Source organism: Leopardus geoffroyi, chromosome B2 (genome assembly GCF_018350155.1).
Source record: "Leopardus geoffroyi isolate Oge1 chromosome B2, O.geoffroyi_Oge1_pat1.0, whole genome shotgun sequence".
NCBI classification, from domain to species: Eukaryota; Metazoa; Chordata; class Mammalia; order Carnivora; family Felidae; genus Leopardus; species Leopardus geoffroyi.
The window spans coordinates 15612019-15626006 of record NC_059332.1 but is presented as its reverse complement, the minus strand read 5'-3'; the positions used below and the strand labels follow the sequence as shown (position 1 = coordinate 15626006).

Below are 13988 nucleotides of genomic sequence, written 5' to 3'. Positions count from 1 at the left end.
TAGGACAACTGTTGTCCTGGGGACAGCTAATACGCAACATAATTCCCGATCCCCACGCCGACTATATATCCAGTAAGTCTTTGTATCTCATAGGAACTTGAATCAATTGAAAGAGATTCTCGCAGGAACTCAGGACAGCATGTTAGTTGCTAAATACGTCTCTACTCAAAGGATGCCACTTGAAGAGTTTCCATGGAAAGTACTAACCAAGTGACATGCTGTTCTTCAGTCATGTCTGCGCATGTTTGCAGAACATTTCAGTTGAGTGTAGACCAACGGATAGGTCTTTTGGACCCAGACCAGGTCAGGTTCTTTACTGAAATGAATCAAAGAAAACAGATTTGTTCTGTTCCATAATATCACAATATAATATGGACACAGGGGATAGGAAAGGGAACAGCACGGCCGAGGCAGCCCCCTGTGCTCCATGCTACCCTCAGACTTTTATCACTTCCTGTCTCACTCCCTTCCTGTCTTCGGTCAAGACACAGGGTTGTTCTGATAGACCAGCCAGGACATAAGGAATTCATGTATATATCACTCTAACAAGATCACCCTCCAGAGAAAGAGAAGCCTACCACCGAAACAAATAAAGATGGAGAGATTTGGAGGCACCTGGGTGGCTCGGTTGGTTGAGCATCCGACTCTTGATTTTGGCTCAGGTCGTGATCTCACGGTTCGTGGGCTTGAGCCCCTCAGTGGGCTCTGTTCTGGCTCAGGCCAGAAATCTGGACGTCACCCTTAACACCCTTCTTTATCTTGTATTTCTTGTCTGATGGGTCTGCAAATCCCATCAGGTCTATACTGAGAGCCACTTTGTACCTGCTCCTGCTACCCAGTGGCCTAACCTCCACTGTCCCTCCCTCCCCGTCTCCTGTTTCCATTCCTTCCCCTTCGGTCGGACAGACCATGTGTAACAAAAATCAGATCATGCCATGGGGCGGCCTGGGTGGCCCAGTCGGTTAAGTGTCCGACTTCGGCTCAGGTCACAATCTCACAGTTTGTGGGTTCGAGCTCCACATCGGGCTCTGTGCTGACAGCTCGGAGCTTGGAGCTCTGCTTGGGATTCTGTGTCTCCCTCTCTCTCTGCCCACCCCCCGCTCGCACTCTGTCTTTCTCTCTCTCTCTCAAAAATAAACATTAAAATTTTTTTTTTCAAAAATCAGATCATGACTGAATTCGTTTTCGAGGACGGCCATCACAAGGGACCGCAGACTAGGGCACTTAAACGACAGGAGTTTCTGTGCTCACAGCTCTGGAGGCTGGAAGTCCAAGATCAAAGTGTCACAGGGCTGGTTTCTCCTGAGGCCTCTCTCTCCTTGGTTTGTAGATGGTCATCTTCTCTCCTGATCTCTGCTCAGGACCTGTCCCACTCCATAACCTCATGTTAGATAGATTGAAGTAGGTTGTTACCTCTAATGTGAATGTTTCTGGAAATACGGCTGTATGAGCAAGTCCAGACCAGTGATGGTCAACCAGATGCCGAAAGGCTTCCAGAACCATGTTGAACTCTCAGCAATGCTCATTGAGTACCACATGCCAAGCGTTGTGGTAGTCACACAATAACATCTGTGGCCTTTCCTTTAAAATAATAATATTGATAAGTGTAGGTATATGACTAGTTTAGTGTGCTTGCTTGTAATGTCCCCATTTTTATATTTATATATTAGCTGGGGATTAAGTTACTACCTGTCAAGAATATTAAAAAAAAAAAAAAGAGAGATAACTTCAACTTTGGACAGAAGCAAATGAAATCAGTAGCCCCCGCCCCCAAGATTCCTTCAATCTTTCGAATCCCATTATTCCAGAATTAGAGAACTTTCAAAGGGCACAGCTGATTCATAGTCCTAGGATAAATCCATTCCATGGTGACAAGTACTTTTTTTTCATGTGACCTCCAGGGTCACAGGGAATTCTAAAGAATAATTCATGGTCCTGAATTAGATGATTTCCAAGGGGTTTTTTCCGAGCCATAACAGTCTAATTACTGCACTGGCTTATGTTAATAACGCTTCTGTCTACAAATCAGAGTGTTCTGTGATGGTAAGCAGATGTACGTTGGTGCCCTGGCAAGGACGAAACTGAGCACCTAAATGTCATTTGCTTATAAAATGGCACTGGTTTGAAGAAGTTCAGTGTTTTGTTCGTCACATACGAAACAACGTACGTTTTTAAAGAAATGCGTTTCCGGGAAAGGACTTTCCTCCTCGTATTGATGACCGTATTTGTCCCTGACCTCAACACCGGTATCGTCAGCCTCCTACTTTAGGTCATATCTTTGTGAAGCATACATTTATCTTCAAGTGGTGGCACGTCGGCAGTGTTTTATAATTTAACTCTCATTCTGAGGGGGGCGTGACGTGATTTCAGTGCAAGGTGAGGTCACTGGGCGCAAGACCGATCTTCCCCTGCGGGGTGAGGAACAGACTGCTTAAAAGGAAGGTTAATGAGACCGCGCAGACCATTGGCATCTTTTGAAGTCTTCAGAGGATAAAAAAAGGGAAGTATATTGTCAAAAGAGAATCTGCTCCTGAATTCCTACATGTGCGTCAGCAGAAACCCTGCTCTTGCCCGATGCGTGACTGTTGATTCTTTGGTCTTCTCAGAAACCGTTGTCTGGGAAGATTTTTCAGGCAAAAAATACAAAAACGCTAAAGGAAGTGTTTGGATAAATTCATGGGCAATATCCATAATGACTGGTTGATGAAAAATGGCCAGGGTTTAAGGATAGCCCTAGTTAAAACCGCCACCCCCAGCATTGACCGATAGGAAGCTCACCACACCAGCATTATCCTCTGAGAAAGCAAACCGGTTTCTCCATTCAGCTGATGAGGAACCAAACCTGGTGTGTGAGACCCTGGTGAGTGGCCCAGCCGGGTCTCGAGCATAGGCCTCCTCACTGCACGTCCTACCCTCCTGGCATCCAGCCAAGCGTGACCCAAGACTCCTGCTGGTGTCTGCGGACAAAGTCGTGTGAGAAAGCCACCGCTGTTTGGCTCCTCCATCGGGACCGGAGGATGCTGGGAAGGGTGGGCTGCGGGTCAGACTGTGTGTGCCTTAGGGTTTTCTTTTCTGACACCCAGCCCAGACAGGATTTCAGAAATGTGGGTCCCTGGTCCTCGTAAAGGGCAGAGAAAGGGTCGTGAATGAATTAATTTAAATTCATCACCACTGGTGGGGAGAAAGAAGCTCCAAACACATTCTCCACTCGGGAAGGCTCAGACCCTAGTCTATATATAGAACGGCATAGTTTCCTGCTGACTAAAGTCCCACCAAAAAAAAAACCCCCACAAAAAACAAAGCTCTGATGTTGAGTTTCTTATCTTAGAAGGCCACGATAAAACACACAAAGCGTGCCTGCTTGCCTAAAATGAAGCCGATTAACGATTTTCTTGGATTTCAGTGGTTATTTCTGTCACTCTTCAGCCTCGGGCGCTGCAACTTGGACCCTAATTTCTCACACGTTTTTGGTCTCCAGGAAGAAAACCGTTCTCTCTCCCCTCCGAAAACTCTCTTTGTAACTCGTGGGCACCAGAACTCAAAAGCTCTCCCTCTGGAAGTCTCATTTCACTTTCAGTGTTACATTTGTAGATAATCAATTTTCTCTGCCCTTCGAGGAGATGAACTCCGTCTTCAAAACTTTAACGAAGCGTTGCGTCTGAAATCCGATGCCAGAAAGCGGTCTCTCCTTATTACACGTTTTCCTTCAGTAAGGGATGATAAAATGGTCCCCAAGTATTTTCAAGGAAGGTTAGGATTTAAAATAGACGGTTTTTAATTTCAAAACCTGTCCCCATTTTCCTCAAAGAGTATCAAAGGTGTTTGACAATCCCCCGACGCATGCCCGTTAACCATGTGATGGAGGTAAAGCGATGATTATGAAGCTTCCTTGTCAAGAGGCCAACTGTGGTCATGACCCTGAATTCTTGTAGACGTTTTGGCATGCGTTTCTTTATGAATTATTTTTTTTTTAAAAAAAAAAAGCTGTTTCTCCCTTACCAGTAGTAAACATGACAGATAAGACAGGTTCTTAATTTTCCAAGTCCAAGGACTTCTTAGAAACATGTGACTATTTAAATGATAGGAAAATGGCAGAGGGGAGGTGGATGGAAACCCGAGGGATGCCTTTGTAATCTCAATCTGTGTGTTTCCTACTTGGCTTAGTAAGAGTCAAAAGGGGGAGTCGACATTTTCCAAAGACTCGATCAGTGTTATTCTTCTTGGAGATAGGACTGAGTGAGCAAATAAAACTTTTCACTTCTGCGATGTATCATGGGGACACGACGAAGGAGCAGAGAGTTGGAAACGTATGCTTTTTCTGATGTAGGACTGCCCTTTTGCTCTCAAGCTTTTAGAAGTTTTCTGTTTTCAGTGTGTTGAAAGCAGTAGGCATCCCGTTTGAGGTAAATTTTTCTTCATACTCTCCTGTTGGTTCATTTTTTTTTTTCCTTGAGGGAAGATACCATTTTTGGTCAACGAAGGCAAAACAGCGTCCGCATCCTTGTGGGCTTACGTTTCAGTGGAGGAGACCGATGAAAACATAATGTGCTTAAAGCAGGGAGAGGGCACTGAAGGAAAATAAGGCAGGGAAGTGGGACGAGGTGATGGTGAGGCCTTTCTACCCTCCATGATATAGGCATCAATGTGGCCACAAGACACCCGCTGCATTCCCCCTTTTTAGTGACAGCACTCCATTATCCAAGGCTGGATTATTCAGCCTCCCAGTTATTCTCTCTGCCTGAACACCTACTCACCCTGAAACTATTATGCTGCCTGAGTCCAGAATTCAGACCTGCTTCTGTGTTCCATAATAGCCTTGGGGCTCTTCAAAGCAAAATTCCCAGCAAGAGAGTAGTTGGGTTCTGTGAGCATCTCTTACCCTTGCTTTTTGATAGATGGAAAATTATGTTTCCCAGTGTGTTTTCTGGAATTTGGGGCGCAGACGGCATTTCACAGCACGTACGTGTACAAGAAAATCGTCGGCCTCAAGGGTTCTCTGGGACAAGACGGCATGGGTGATGCCGAGGGCACAGGCTCAGGACATAAACCCACGTTTATGTCCCTGCCGTGATCACAACCACGTGATCACTTGTTTTCTGAGAAACGTAATGCCCTCGTCCGTAAGATCGTAACAGTACCCTTCCTAACTTTGCAGCGTTTTGTGCAAATTAAATGAGATGATGAACATTTACAAAGCACTTTTCTAGGGCCCTTAAAGGACCGTTTGTGTTAGCTATTGTCATTGTTTGGCAGGATGCCCCCCGCTCCTTCATCCTGAGCCGTGGAGCCCCTGCTATATTTAATGCATAGAATGGAAATAGTCAAAATGGCACAGCTGTCCGATGTGTCGTAAATATCATTGCATGTTCATCCCTAAGACATTTGCTGAGAAAATTACAACATTTGGAGCTACGTGAAGGGGAAAGAGAATCTCCTCTTTTTCCCCATCCCTGGAGAATAATTTAGGGCCTTTGGTGTTTATTTAAATTCATTATAGAATGTCATAGAAGTAGAAACCACCTAGATTTCATCTAGCCCAACTACCTTACCTTACAAGACAGTCTAACTCTGGACAGTCTTAATGGAAGTGACCTGATAGGCTGTGAGTATAAAATTGGAAAATGTGAGTATAAAATTGGAAATGATCTGGGTGGCTCAGTCGGTTGAGTGTCTGACTTCAGCTGAGGTCATGATCTCGCAGTTCGTGGGTTTGAGCCCTGCTTCAGGCTCTGTGCTGACAGCACAGAGCCTAGAGCCTGCTTCGGATTCTGTGTTTCCTTCTCTCTCTGCCCCTCCCCTGCTCACACCCTGTCTCTCATAAATGAATAAATGTTTTAAAAAAAATTTTTTTAATTAGAAAACATAACGACCTTAACTCTTTCTTACACAAGTTCTGTGCTCATGTAGTCCCAAGATGGAAGTCACGTGGGTACCATGACATTCTTCCTTGCCTAGATCTCTTTGCCTTATCTCAGATTAGTTTCTTAGGGAAACACTCTCTAGATCACGGTTTCCAAAACCTTAATTCTCCTTCCGTAAGGATATTTTCCCTACGAAGGCAAGACTCTAAAGGTCACGGGGATCGTTATTTTATGAATTAAATCATAGATACAATGCGCCCTACTCTGATTCCAGGAGACTTCAGTTCAAATATTTGCCTGACTTTTCCATCAGTTCCAAAAGCATGCACAAAAACGGGGCTGGGGGATAAAGATAATTAATAATCCGCCTCCCATCAGCAATGCTCACGGTAGGTGGGGCAGGGGGTAGATGCGTAGACACGTAATCACAACGTAAGGTGACCAGTGCTCTCTCAGAGGTGGACTCAGGGCCTGGAAGCAGAGAGAAGGGCCTGGTTTCTATTAGAAAAGTCAGAAAAGGTTGCTCAAAAGCAATGGCACATGAGCTATCCCCGAAGGGAGGGGGATGCCTCAGGCCACACTCCGAGGGGATAGTTCTGAGCCTGAGTGATGGCAGGAACAGAGACGAGGCAGGAAGGCTCCCAGTGTGCTTGGGAAGTAGCAAGCAGCCCAGTGTGGCTGGCTCTGGGGTGAAGAATAGTAACAGAGAAGGTTGAAAGGAAGCATAGGACCATCTCATGAGGGGTCCCCCTCGTCCAGGCCACAGGGGGTGGACTTTATCACGGTGACAGTGAGACCCTTCAGAAGTCTCCAGTGGGAGAAGTACCCCATCAGACCTGTCTGGCAGCCCTAGAGATGGTGGGGAGGGGAAGGTTCTGGAAGCAGGGAAAGGTTCAAAGCCATAGCAGGACTTCCGCTTCTGCCTGGGCAGCGGTACGGTGACGTCAGTAAGGGGTAAGGTTCTGCTGTCTTACTGCCTGAGATCGGTAACACATGCACCACTGCAGCTGTGACCTTGGCCGCGTGCCTCACTTTTCCTCTCTAAAACGGGGGGATAACAGTAGTACCTACCCAACAGGGTTGTTGCGAGGCTTGCCTGAACCAGTATGTGGCACAGGGTGAGCTGTTAAAATGTCAACTGTTACCCTCTTTGTGTGCAGTAGTATGGTAACAGTAAAGGAAGGTTCCATTCGGGAGGCGGGGATGAGAGGCTTTATGTTTGCCTGTGGTTCTAGTTCCCAGGCAGCTAACTGGGGAGAGGAACCCCGAACACAAACCATAGGCAACGAGATCCATCTGAATGCCAAGCAAACTCAGTGCTCCGTCCCAAGGAGTTTTGCTGTGAATGGTCTAGAAGGGATCTTATTACATGAGTCAGCTTTTTCCTCCAGGAGTTTGGCCGGGTCCCCAGTTGGTGTGGTGACTCTTTCAGGCCACTGGGGTGTCATTTTGTAAATCACTGACCTGGCTCACTCAAGAGCCCGCTCGGAGCTCTTGCGTTGGTGGGGTGACCGCTCAGGGCCTGGAGCAGGGATGCAGGGAATTTCTGCAGCGGACGTCTGCTAGCATCAGTGGGATGGCTGCACCCTCAAGGACCAGCCTGGGACACAGCAGGTCAAGAACTTAGGAGAAAGGATCCGGACGGTTCCTGATCATTCAGCAGATGCTGCGGATTCCCAATGGTCATTGCCACGGGTGCCTTGGAGAGACTTACATGGTACCACTGTGAGGACACGGCAAGTAGGAAAGCTGTTGTGGATATCCTGGGCCAGTGGCTCCCAAATGGGCAGTTTTGCCCCCACGGGACTTTTGGCAATGTCCGGTGATATTTCCGGTTGCCACAACTGGAGAAGGTGCCACTGGTATCTGCTGGGTAGAGACCAGGGACGCTGCTAAGCCCCCTGCAGTGACCCTCACCACAAGGAGTTGTCTGTCCGGCCCGAATGGGAGTCGTGCCGATGCCGAGAAAATCTGGTCTAGGCCATTATTTAGCTAAAATGTGAGATATGCATTCTTGGTGGCACATCAGTTGAGCGTAGGACAACTTTTCTCTGAAAGTTTTTAACAGTCGCGTATTTAGTTTAACCTAAGTTATAAACGCACATAATAATTAGCACATAAAACCCGTGGTTACAAAGCTGTTGCTTAAGATGAGGCTGAAATGGCATTTGTGTTCTTTATGTTTTAAATATTTTTTTTTCAACGTTTATTTATTTTTGGGACAGAGAGAGACAGAGCATGAATGGGGGAGGGGCAGAGAGAGAGGGAGACACAGAATCGGAAACAGGCTCCAGGCTCTGAGCCATCAGCTCAGAGCCCGACGCGGGGCTCGAACTCGCGGACCGCGAGATCGCGACCTGGCTGAAGTCGGACGCTTAACCGACTGCGCCACCCAGGCGCCCCTGTGTTCTTTATGTTTTAATTTGGGGGAGAGACAGAGGGGCACCTGGGTGGCTCAGTCGGATGAGCATCAGACTCTTGATTTCGGCTCAGGTCACAATCCAGGATCGTGGAATCAAACCCTGCATCGGACTCCACACTGAGCATGAAGCCTCCTTACGATTCTGCCTCTCTCTCTCTCTCTCAATCTGCCCCTCTTCCACTCAGCGCACTCTCTCTCTAAAATAAAAAAAATAGTATAAATGGACTTCAAATATGGCGGGCACGCACACACACACACACACACACACGCATGAAGTGAGTGTAGGTGTGATCAAGGTTAGGAAACGTTGGTTTAAGCCAGGGATCAGAAAAGCTTGTTGTTTTTTCCATTGACTGTGTTCCTCATGCGGTCCTTTCATTCCTGTGACCTCTTCATTTCCATAACTGGAAGCCTGTACCTCCCACTCCCCTTCACCCATTTGCCCATCCCCCCCCCCACCCATCTCCCCTCTGGCAGCCACCAGTGTGTCCTCTGTATTCATGGGTCTGTTTCTGCTTATTCGTTCTGGTTTTTAGATTCCACGTATAAGTGAAATCATATGGTATTTGTCTTTCCCTGCCTTCTTTCACTTAGCATAATACCCTCTAGGTTTATCCATGTTGTTGCAAACAGCAAAAATCTCACTCTTTTTTATGGCGGTGCATTATTCCATTGTGGAGATAGAGATATATGTCTGTCTGTCCATATAGACGTATATACCACATCCTTTTTATCCATCTATTGAAGGACACCTAGGTTACTTTCATGTCTTGGCTATTTTAAACAATGCTGCAATAAACATAGCGGGCATACACGTGTTCGAATTCATGTCTTCGCTTTCTTTGCGTAAACTCCCAGTAGTGGAGTAGGGTAGTTTTATATGTTTTTTTAGAAAAAAATTTATGTTTGTTTATTTTTGAGAGCGAGGGGGAGACAGAGCGTGAGCAGGGGAAGGGCAGAGAGAGAGGGAGACACAGAATCCGAAGCAGGCTCCAGGCTCCGAGCTGTCAACACAGAGCCCAACGCAGGGCTCGAACTCACGAACTGTGAGATCATGATCTGAGCTGAAATTGGACGCTCAGCCGACTGAGCCACCCAGGCACCCCTGGGTAGGTTTATTTTTTAATTTTATTTTTAAAATTTTGAGGAACCATGCTGTTTTCCACTGTGGCTGCACCAGTTTGCATTCCCACCAACAAGGCATGAGGGTTCCTTTTTCTCCACATCCTCACCAACACTTGGTATTTTTTGCCATTTCTTGTCTTTTTGATACTCACCATTCTGACATGTGTAAGGTGATACCTCATTGTGGTTCCGATTTACATTTCTCTGATGATAAATGATGTTGATCATCTTTTCAGGTGTCTGTTGGCCATCGGATGTCTTCTTTGGAAAACTGTTCAGACCCTTTGCCCATATTTTAATTGGTTTGTTTGTTTGATATTGAGTTGTAGAAGTTCTTTATATATTTTGGTTATTAACCCCTTGTTGGATATGTCATTTGCACATATCTTTTCCCATGCAGTAGGTCACCTTGTTTTATTGATGGTTTCCTGTGCTGTGCAAACGCTTTTTCTTTTGGTGTATTCCCAATGGCTTAATTTGCTTTTGTTTCCTTTGCTTGAGGAGACAAATCTAGAAAGTTGTTGCTAAGGCCAAAGAGAGCCCTACCTACGCTCACTTCTAGGATTTTTATGGTTTCAGGTCTTACGTTTAGGTCCTTAATCCATTTTCAGTTTATTTTTGTGTATATTGTAAGAAAGTGATTCAGTTTCATTCTTTTGCATTTGGCTCTCGAGTTTGCCCAGCAGCATTTATTGAAGCGATGGTCTTTTCTCCATTGTATAGTCTTGCCTCCTTTGTTGTAGACGAATGACCATTAAAGCGTGGGTTTATTTCTGGGTTCTCTGTTCTTTTCTGTTGATCTGCATGTCTGTTTTTGTGCCAGTACCATACAGCTTTGTAGTATATCTTGAAATCTGGGATTATGATCCGCCCCCCCCCCCCGCCCCAGCTTTGTTCTGCTTTCTCAAGATTGCTTTGGCTCTTTGGGGCCTTTTGTGGTTCCACACAAATTTCAGAAAACATTTTCTGATCGTTCAGATAGTAAATATTTGAGGCTCTATTGCAACTATTCACCTCTGCCTTTTGGAGCAATATTTGAGGCTCTATTGCAACTACTCACCTCTGCTTTTTGGGGCAAAAGAGGCCAAGGCAGTCAGCGTGATGAGGTCCTCAGACGAGTCAACAGTTGAGTCCCTTTCCCAGCCTGAGCCCTTACAATGCAGCGTCCAAGATGAAGCCTTTAAACTCCGTGCCCAAGGGTGGCCTGACTGTGGCAAGGTAGAACACTATTACTTACTCTGGTTAGTAAGATTGAAAATACTTACAAAGAAGTAATGCTATCTTGCACACGTTGCCTCCGCCTTGCACATGTACAGTTAGTGGGGTTTGTCTTTAATGTAAGTTCACAGTCTTCCCAGTATCCCAATTCAGTTTTTAGATACAGCGTACTAAAACATGATGAGTTCGAATTCCCACCCCCTTCTGTACTACCTGGGTCCTCACGGGCCTATTAATTGCCCTCCCAGAGCCTCACTTTCCTGCCTACCAAAACAAGGATAATGACACTTCTCCTGCCGAGTTTTATAATGATGAAATGAAATGCCAGATGTGGAAGTTTCTAGAACAGTGGACAGCCCGACCAGTACATGTTCACTTTTTCCACTCCCTCCTTTCCTTCTCTTCCTCACTTCTTCCACATATTTGAAGAGGATGCCCCCTTTTTGTCGTTAAGCCATTGTTGAAAGTGCCTGCCCTTCAAGGAGACTACAGCTTGGCTGGGGAGGGGAGGCAGCAAGCAAACAGATGACCACAGTTTTCGCAGTGGTGGAGTCCCTGGAGAACATAGGCATCACCTCAGGCATCGCCTGACACAGATATTAAAAGCTACATAAATTAACCCCGTGGAGGTGGGAGGGGAGCACATTCCAGGCCAAGAGCATGTAACACGTCGTTGCATGTGGCTGAGGGGTAAGTTACATGGAGACAGGGAACAGGGAACGAGGGTGGGTTTAATAATATGGGTCCAAAGGATACAGGAGTGCTGATGCATAGGGGCACATGCACCCCAATGTTTATAGCAGCGCTTTCAACAGTAGCCAAATTATGGAAAGAGCCTAAATGTCCATCAACTGATGAATGGATAAAGAAGATGTGGTTTATATACACCATGGACTACTACCTGGCAATGAGAAAGAATGAAATCGTGCCATTTGCCGCAACGTGGATGGAACTGGAGGGTGTTATGCTGAGCAAAATAAGTCAGAGAAAGACAGATCACGTATGTTTTCACTCGTATGTGGAGCTTGAGAAACTTAACCGAAGACCATGGGGGAAGGGAAGGGGGAAAAAAATAGTTACAGAGAGGGAGAGAGGCAAACCATAAGAGACTCTTAAATACAGAGAACAAACTGAGGGTTGATGCAGGGGCAGTGGATGGAGGAAATTGGTGATGGGCATTGAGGAGAGCACTTGGGATGAGCACTGGGTGTTGTATGTAAGTGACGAATCACGGGAACCTACCCCCAAAACCAAGAGCACACTTTATACACCGTATGTTAGCCAACTGAACAATACATTACATTTTAAAAAATAATAATAATATGGGTCAGATTGTGCAGGGTCCTGCACATCATGCTGTGTTTAAACTATTGCTCCCAGGCTGATGGTTTTCACTTCTCTTAAACAGTGAGAACTTTTCCTGGGAGCAGATCTGCTAAGTGACAACTCTATTATAGAAAACCAGCCTTTGCTAAGACTGATGTTCGGCTAGGTATTCCCCTTCCTGCCCACAAACGCCAGGGGTGGAGGCCAGATGTCATCAGGTTTACGTTGATTTAGTTCTTGGCCTTGACTAGTATAGTTCATAAGGTAACTGGATTTTCCCTTTGTGTCACTCTTGGAGCATTGGTTTTGTGGACGGAGCAGGTATTCAGAGTCCTAATGGGTGAAGCAAGGCGATCTGGGGTTTTGGCAAGTTGCCCTGACAGCGGTGTGAACAGTCTGAAGCTGAGAGTACTTTGAATCCACTTGGAAGGCCATTTCTCTAAATACCAGGAGAGGGCCTCGTTTACAGGCACGTCACATGCACGAACCCTCCTCTTACGATAGGTTTACCTAATTTTGCCCAAGGGGACTGGGGCTCAGAGAGGTTAAATAATTAGCCCATTGTAAAGATTTGACAGTCAGTGGCAAAACTTGAACTCGGATGTGTATATCTTGACTCCTCAGACTGAGGCCCCATAACAAACTTTCCAGCCTCCCCTCAGCTAACTCTCCTCTCCTTTGTTTTTTCTTGCTGCCCTTTGGCTCCCCAGTGACCCGCTGTGTGGGATTATCTGGGTATTTGCCTTCTACCCAGCACCTTTCCTCACATACCGCTGGCAGCCAGTGGATATTTATGAGTCAGACCCTTCTGATGGATGCACCTCGCTTCCCGGGAGCCACCTTTTTTATCCTTTGTATATCCTTGTGGTAAATTAGACATTCTATCACCTGCTAGATGCATACTTCAGCAAGATGAAGTGATTGGCCAGGCGGGGTCTTCAGAAGTATCTCGAGGGCCCCCAACAGGTGCCTGCTGATCACCATGACCAGTCCCTGTTTCACGAGGTGGGTGGCCTGATGCCTCGCACCTGCCACTGTGGCCGGCGGGCCCTCCTTACGGTCCTGTCCTCCTCGAGGCCTCAGTCTCCCCTGCACCTGCTGTGAAGGAGGGGAGAAACCACGGCCTCTTGTTTATCACGGCCTAGCCGTGAGGCTGAATCTCTTACCTTCCTTTGCATGATCTTTCTCCTTTCTTCATCCTCTTGAGACAATTTGGAGCCTTCTGTCTTTTAAATTTTTTTTAGCATTTATTTATTTTTGAAGGACAGAGAGAGAAAGAGTGTGAGTGGGTGGAGGGGCAGAGAGAGAGAGAGAGAGGGGGAGACACAGAATCGGAAGCAGGCTCCAGGCTCCGAGCCATCAGCACAGAGCCCGACGCGGGGCTCGAACTCACGGACCGCGAGAGCATGACCTGAGCTGAAGTTGGACGCTTAACCGACTGAGCCACCCAGGTGCCCCTATTTTTTTTTTAATTTTTGCTCTGCGCTTCCTAATTTGCCTACAGTGAACTTAAATGGTCTTCATAATGAAGCAAACCATTTTTAATTAAAATATACATTTTATCTGAGTGGGTTCAATTTAAGAGGTAAAGCCAAGAACAACGTCATCATTGTCCCCTGGACAACTGATCTACGAAGTAACCAGACTGACATGACCCGTGGCTGCTGAGAGTCTGACACTGTCCTTGGGAGAGAAATCCCTCTAAGGCATCCAGGACCCTGTTGACCCTGATGGTCACACATGCACCTGCAGCCTCGTGGTCCCGCCTCTACTCTTCCTCTACGTCTCCGTCCATGACATTCAAAATTATTTCAACCTCCTGGGGCACCTGGGTGGCTCAGTTGGTTGAGTGTCTGACTTTAGCTCAGGTCATGATCTCATGGTTCATGGGTTTGAGCCCCGCATCGGGCTCTGTGCTGACAGCTCAGAGCCTGGAGCCTCCGTCGGATTCTGTGTCTCCCTCTCCCTCTCTCTCTCTGCCCCTTCCCCGCTCTCTTCTCCCTCTGTCTCAGAATAAATAAACATTGAAAAAATAA

The 13988-nt window shown here is 46.5% G+C and overlaps 1 protein-coding gene across 9 annotated transcripts in view; it reads left to right on the top strand.

Annotated features, from left to right (window-relative positions):
- PHACTR1 (phosphatase and actin regulator 1) overlaps window positions 1-13988 on the top strand; it is a 566563-nt gene that overhangs the window by 501012 nt on the left and 51563 nt on the right. The gene's annotated exons all lie outside the window — the stretch shown is intronic.